Source organism: Galeopterus variegatus, unplaced genomic scaffold (genome assembly GCF_000696425.1).
Source record: "Galeopterus variegatus unplaced genomic scaffold, G_variegatus-3.0.2 Scaffold17744, whole genome shotgun sequence".
Taxonomy (NCBI): Eukaryota; Metazoa; Chordata; class Mammalia; order Dermoptera; family Cynocephalidae; genus Galeopterus; species Galeopterus variegatus.
Genome location: NW_007743855.1, coordinates 9,486 through 16,223, shown reverse-complemented (window position 1 = coordinate 16,223; position 6,738 = coordinate 9,486). Strand labels below are relative to the sequence as shown.

The following is a 6,738-nucleotide window of genomic DNA, read 5'->3' as shown; positions in this document are numbered from 1 at the left end:
AAATGGCGACATTGCACTGGGATGTACTTGTAAGCTTTATTCTCTGAGAATGTTTGAACGAAGGTCAGTATTTGTCGGGCCTTAAAAACCAAGGCCACCTTAAGTGACATTACAAGCGGCGCCATTATGGGCCCACAAGGGCGTATTAACGTGGCAGCCTAAGACAGCGCCAGGAGGAAGTAGGGTGGAGGTGTCTGTGGGAACCTTGCTTAAGCCCTTATTGGCCAAATACATGCTTCTGCGCTTGTGAAAGGCATTGAGACAGGATACATGCCCTTGACCTTTAAGCTGAATGTTAAAACCTCCCCTCCCTAACTACCTATAAAAGCCAGTGCTTGTGTGGTAATAAAGGGAACTGCCTTGACAGAACCCCCGCTGTGTCTGAGTGTCCTTTAACTGGGCTGTTTGGGGCCGGCGGTGTGCTCACCTCTCTTCACGTTCTCTTCCCCCGTCTCCTTCTAAAGGGGACAGGAGGGAAAGAGAAATCCGGGCCATTCGCTCACCCACTGAATGGAATGAGGCTAGGGCTGTATGGGTCAGCCGTCGGCAGACCCGACAAGTATCAAAACAAAACAATAGTGGTTATGCTCTCTACAGTAAAAACATGGCCCAAATATTTTAAACAACTACTTTAACGATTAGCAATGTACTTTTATCTTATTAGTTCACAAATGGATAAATATTGTTTATGATTTATAAGATTAGTGTGAAAAGCCCAAGACTCAAAAGGCTAAACACTTTACAAACTAATAAATGCTTAGTTATGATGTGAGAAAGGCCAATTTACCAGCTCCTGTTCTCAGATTAATCTGTTTTATCAGAATTTTGTAAGCTGCAACTCTCAGTTGTAGTTCTTTTACCCTCTGTTTTTATAAATACAAGGATACTTCAAAAAGTTTATGGAAAATAGAATTAAAAGATAATACTTCAAAAAAAAAGATAATACAAATCTTTCCATGAACTTTTTGAAGTGCCCTCATATTAATTCAACAATTCCAGATATTTGAGAACTGTGCTCAAAGCACTGTACAGGTGAATAGAAAAATGAATAATAGCACAAGCAGTTTACAGTTATGAGGAAACAATTGGTTCATGGAGTAAGAAGACAGGAGTATAAGTTCTGTAAGAACTGTAAAACTAACTGGCATAAAAGTCAAAAGTACCTTATCTAATGGGAGGATATGGAAAGGCTTTAATAGGTGAGGTGCCAATGAAATGTATGAGTAGAATGTAGATAGGAAAANTGTGGTGATGGGAGCGATGAGGAGAACTGCCCAGTAATTGTGCCTACCAGAGTCATAACTGTAGCCGTCATAGGGAGCCTTATTTGTGGCTTGTTACAAATGGCGACATTGCATGGGATGTACTTGTAAGCTTTATTCTCTGAGAATGTTTGAACGAAGGTCAGTATTTGTCGGGCCTTAAAAACCAAGGCCACCTTAAGTGACATTACAAGCGGCGCCATTATGGGCCCACAAGGGCGTATTAACGTGGCAGCCTAAGACAGCGCCAGGAGGAAGTAGGGTGGAGGTGTCTGTGGGAACCTTGCTTAAGCCCTTATTGGCCAAATACATGCTTCTGCGCTTGTGAAAGGCATTGAGACAGGATACATGCCCTTGACCTTTAAGCTGAATGTTAAAACCTCCCCTCCCTAACTACCTATAAAAGCCAGTGCTTGTGTGGTAATAAAGGGAACTGCCTTGACAGAACCCCCGCTGTTTTAATGACTAGCAATGTATTTTTACTTTGTATTAGTTTATAAATGGATAAATATTGTTTATGATTTATGAGATTAGTGTGAAAAGCCCAAGACTCAAAAGGCTAAACACTTTACAAACTAATAAATGCTTAGTTATGATGTGAGAAAGGCCAATTTACCAGCTCCTGTTCTCAGATTAATCTGTTTTATCAGAATTTTGTAAGCTGCAACTCTCAGTTGTAGCTCTTTTACCCTCTGTTTTTATAAATACAAGGATACTTCAAAAAGTTTATGGAAAATAGAATTAAAAAACAATACTTCAAGAAGAAAAGATATTACGAATCCTTCCATGAACTTTTTGAAGTGCCCTCATATTAATTCAACAATTCCAGATATTTGAGAACTGTGCTCAAAGCACTGTACAGGTGAATAGAAAAATGAATAATAGCACAAGCAGTTTACAGTTATGAGGAAACAATTGGTTCATGGAGTAAGAAGACAGGAGTATAAGTTCTGTAAGAACTGTAAAACTAACTGGCATAAAAGTCAAAAGTACCTTATCTAATGGGAGGATATGGAAAGGCTTTAATTGGTGAGGTGCCAATGAAATGTATGAGTAGAATGTAGATAGGAAAAAGGTGTTGTAGTTAAAAAAAAAAAAAGAAAAAGGAAAATAGAAGTAGGAATGCCCAGCAGTGCTTAGAGTGAGCACATGTTCAACTTATCTGGAGCCGAAGACACTTAAGAAGGACTAATAGGAGATAAGACTGGGGCACAAGGCTAATGTCATGCTGTAGACTTCAGTAAGAGCCACACTTCAGAGTTTTTAGTTCGTTGAGAAACAGTTAACTATTAAAGAATGACTTTCAGAGACAGTAGTTTTCGGCATCTTGTAGGATAACTTGGACCTGGGGGAAGTTAATGTCAGAGAGGTCCCCAGAAGGCTGTTGTGGAGACAATGACCTTCACCCCCAGGTTAGTTACAAATAATACATTTAACAAAGAACTTTACCTACCAGACAGCTAAGATAGTAGATGGCACACAGATGCACAGTATAATAATCACTGCATCTTTTCTTTGAGCAAGTAAAAATGGCCAGAAAACTTATCACATTGCAGCAAAAGAGCACAGTGAAGAGTCAGAGGTCCTGAGTTCAAGAACCAGCTATCCTAAAAAGTTTTGGTGATTCATTTCACTTTCTTATCTGACAAATAAATGCATTGGATTTAATGAATAAAGCATCTTCTGAGAATTTTCAAATATTGTCACCTAAAGTCTGCCCCCCGCCCAATGGCATATTCTTCGGGGATTAAAAATCTAGTATTTTTATTTCTTTCTTTACTTTTTAAAGGGATTTCCAATTTATTAAAACTTAGTGATCTAGGGTTCTACTAGTGTAAAGCCCCATGAAGACAGGCAGACTGCTTCATCTTTGTATTCCCAGTGTAGGGTTATACCTACATATATTCAGTAAATGTTGGTTGAATGACTAACCTTTAAAAACGATCAACTATACTCATATTCAGATTGTTTTAATTACTACGAGTTGAAAATTATTGTTTTGCCTTGCCCCCTTTTTTAACTGTTTTTTTGTCCCCATCTATTCTTGAAGGTCTTTTGAAACACAGTTGTCAAGAGTGGAAGCAGAATTGTTAAGAAGAGAAGCTCCTCCCTCTTATGGACAATTGATTGCTCAGGGTTTAATACCACCAGTTGAAGATTTTCCTGTTTGTTTGCCTAATCAGGTATATTGTAATTTATGATTTCTATTTCAGTACCTCTTTAAATGAAATCTATGCCTGTGTGTAAGGTAAGACAAGGATCCTTGACTGTCAGCATTTTTGCAGTCAGGTCAAAGATTAAATATATGGAAGATTTGAAATTATAATTTTTTCATTGTATTTTAACAAATACTACAAATTACAGGAATATATTTTTCATTCTTCCAATTTGGTTGTGAGATTCTTAAGCATTTAACTGTTTAGGATAATTCAGTGCATTAAAATTCAAAAGCAGGTTTGGCAAATTATTTTCTACTTGAACTGATCACTTAGAAGATTTAAGAATGAATGCTAAAATTGATATTCTAGTAATATATTAAGCTAGATTAACCAGGCAGAAGTAAAAGTAATCAAAATGAAATTAACATTTCTACCTCATATGAGGAAAAATTTACTCAAGCTGGATTTTACATTATTTAAGAATATATACCATTTTCTTTATATAGTAACTCATTCTTTATTAATGGTTTTGAATTCTTTAAATTTCTCAGCAATTTAAAAATATTTTTTTCAATGCTTTAATGTGTGCTCAGGTTCACTTCAGGCATAAGAGTTTATACATTTAAATTGTAGGTTCATTTAAGAAACATTTACAAAAATTTTCTTCATTATTAGGATTAAGAAAAATTGTAAATATTGTTTTCCAGTGATTTAATTCATTTCTTTTTTGGTAAAAAGACATTTCTGGCTACAGTCTGTCACTTTATTTGGGTCTTTTAGGAAATCTTTGGCTAGAATTTATAGTTTTAAAACATTTCTCCTGATGTAATTTGCTAAGTAAATAATTTAGAAGTTCCACTGGTTGGAAGTTTGTGTGCAAAATAGGGAAAACCTAAATTGTAGCTTCTTTATATTGTTGTCCCTGTTACTGGGAAAGTTTCCTTTTAAGTAGGCTTTCAGAACATGGCTAATTTCATTCACCTGCTCCATCATCTACTACCCACCACCTCTAAACACTAAGTGAGAAGGAGCATAGGCCACACAAGACTGCCTTCACTCCTTACACCAGTTGCAACCATCCTCCAGTTTGATAATTCACTAGGATTCACAGAATTCACTGAAAGCTGTTTACTCATGGTTATGGTTTATTACAGTGAAAGGTTACAGATTAAAATCAGCCAAGGGAAGAAATACACAGACAGAGTTCAGGTTCAAACACAGACCTTCTGGTGGTACTTTCCACATGGAGATAGGAGAGCATTACACAGTTGTGTGACGATATGCACAAATATTACCAACCAGGGAAGCTCACTACTTTAGTCTGTGTCCACACTTTTCATTGGGGCTCCATCACATGGGCATGATTAATTGCACTTATGGCTAATCTCATTCTCTAACCCCTCCAGAGATTGCCTGATACCACATGACCCAAAGCCCCCACCCTTCATCACATTGTTGGTGTGACTTAGAGCCTCCATCCTAAATCACAGGGTTACTCTCTGGCTGGCCCAAGGCCCCCAAGCAAAGACATTTCTATCAGTCATGACATTCCAAGGACTTAGAGATCACATCCCCAGAAACCAAGGACAAAGCCTTTGGGTAAGGTTAAATTCTTTTCTGTATACTACCCCATTCTCTAAGGTTATAATTAAATGTTGTGTGAGAATTCTACTTCAACACTGTTTAAAAATAAAATGTGTTTATGAACAGTAAGCTAGATTTTATTCATTAATGAGAGTAAACTCTCAAGTTTGAAACTTTCTGTAACAAATTATTAAATTTCCATAGCAGTTTTTAAAAAGAAAAAATAATCTTGTAATTTACTATCTCACTCAAAATAAAAATGCTCTCTGAGTAAACTGCAGAAGTATCTAAAATTTATTTCCAAAACATTCATAAAGTCTCCTCAGAGAATCTAATATTAGATTGGCAATCATTTAATTAAACAGACTTTTTAACTAAGTAGAGAGCTTCACCTCACCATGATAAACTATAACGTTAAAGTTGGCATTAAAGTATGCCGAAGGCATTGTTGACCTTGCAGGGCGATAGCTGCATAACATGGAGGGATATCTGAAGAGACTTTTGTTCATTACTGGATATAACATAGTGCTCACAAAGAACCTTACAACTTGAATGCTAAGTACCAAATCTATGGAGAAGTTCATTAGGGATGTGAATGAGTAGTTTTTGTTTTGTTGTATTGTTTTAATAAAATTTAGATACCTTTTAACAAGTGAAAAATATTACTTATATGCCTAACAAATCCATGTGTGCTGATACCCAAATTTCTTATTGACAGTCTGGGTTTTATTAAAGCTAGACTATGAAATATTCCTATGATAATAGCTTCTAAGCTTTCCATGAATTATGTTCCCAGCACTATGGAAAGGCCTATATGGAAATCACAAATAATTGCAATACCAGTCCCAGAGATGGAAAATATAAGCTTCACATCTTCCATGTCCTATTCATTTCTTTTTTCTGTGAGGGTAAAGGCAAGAGGCATGAGTTTTAGCAGAGGGAAACTACCATCATTTGGGAATACTCTATTTTAAATACACTAAATGCCAGGTTGACAAAAGCTGTTTCAAGTTGGAATACTTCTTTTTAGAACTACTAGACGGAGCTTAAAGACTGCTTTATGTAAATGCTATACATTTTTAAAAACAATCTGTAGACTCATTCATCTAGAAAAAAGATAGATTTTTTAAGGTTATTTTCCATATGCACTACTTAAAAATCACCAGTTTTCAAAGAATAATGATGGTATTTTATATTTAATACTGAACTGCAGAAAGTAAAACATGTTTAGGGTTTAGATCCCCTTACCAACCAGTGGTCAAAAAAAAATTTTTAAAGGTTGAGAATAAATCCAGATGTCTGCATTTATAGTGTGTAGTGCTACCATTGTGTAGTGCTATAAACAACTAAATTTTTTTAGCTTTTTTGTTTTTTGTTATTATCTGTGCTGTATTACAAATATGTTAATTTCTTTATTTGTCACAATATAATTAAATCTTCAGTATCCATTCATTCAGCAAATCTTTTTTTTTTTTTTTTTGTCTTTTGTCTTTTTCCGTGTCCGGCAACGGATCGCAACCCTCAGTGTTGCCCCCGTACCGGACCGGGGACCGGCAACGGGATTGCAACCCTCGGCGTCGCTCCTGCGCCTCGCTCAGCCAGTGAGCGGGAACCGGTCTGTATGTGAGATCCGAAACCTCGGGCGGGAGCGCCGCCGTGCTTCCCAAGTGGCGCACTATCCAGTGCGCCACCGGGACGGCCCCATTCAGCAAATCTTTTTTTTTTTTTTTTTT

At 36.6% G+C, this 6,738-nt stretch overlaps 1 pseudogene; it reads left to right on the top strand.

The window, feature by feature from the left end:
* The first annotated feature begins 2 nt into the window (after window positions 1-2).
* Window positions 3-6,738, top strand: part of LOC103582751 — a 9,116-nt pseudogene continuing 2,380 nt past the window's right edge.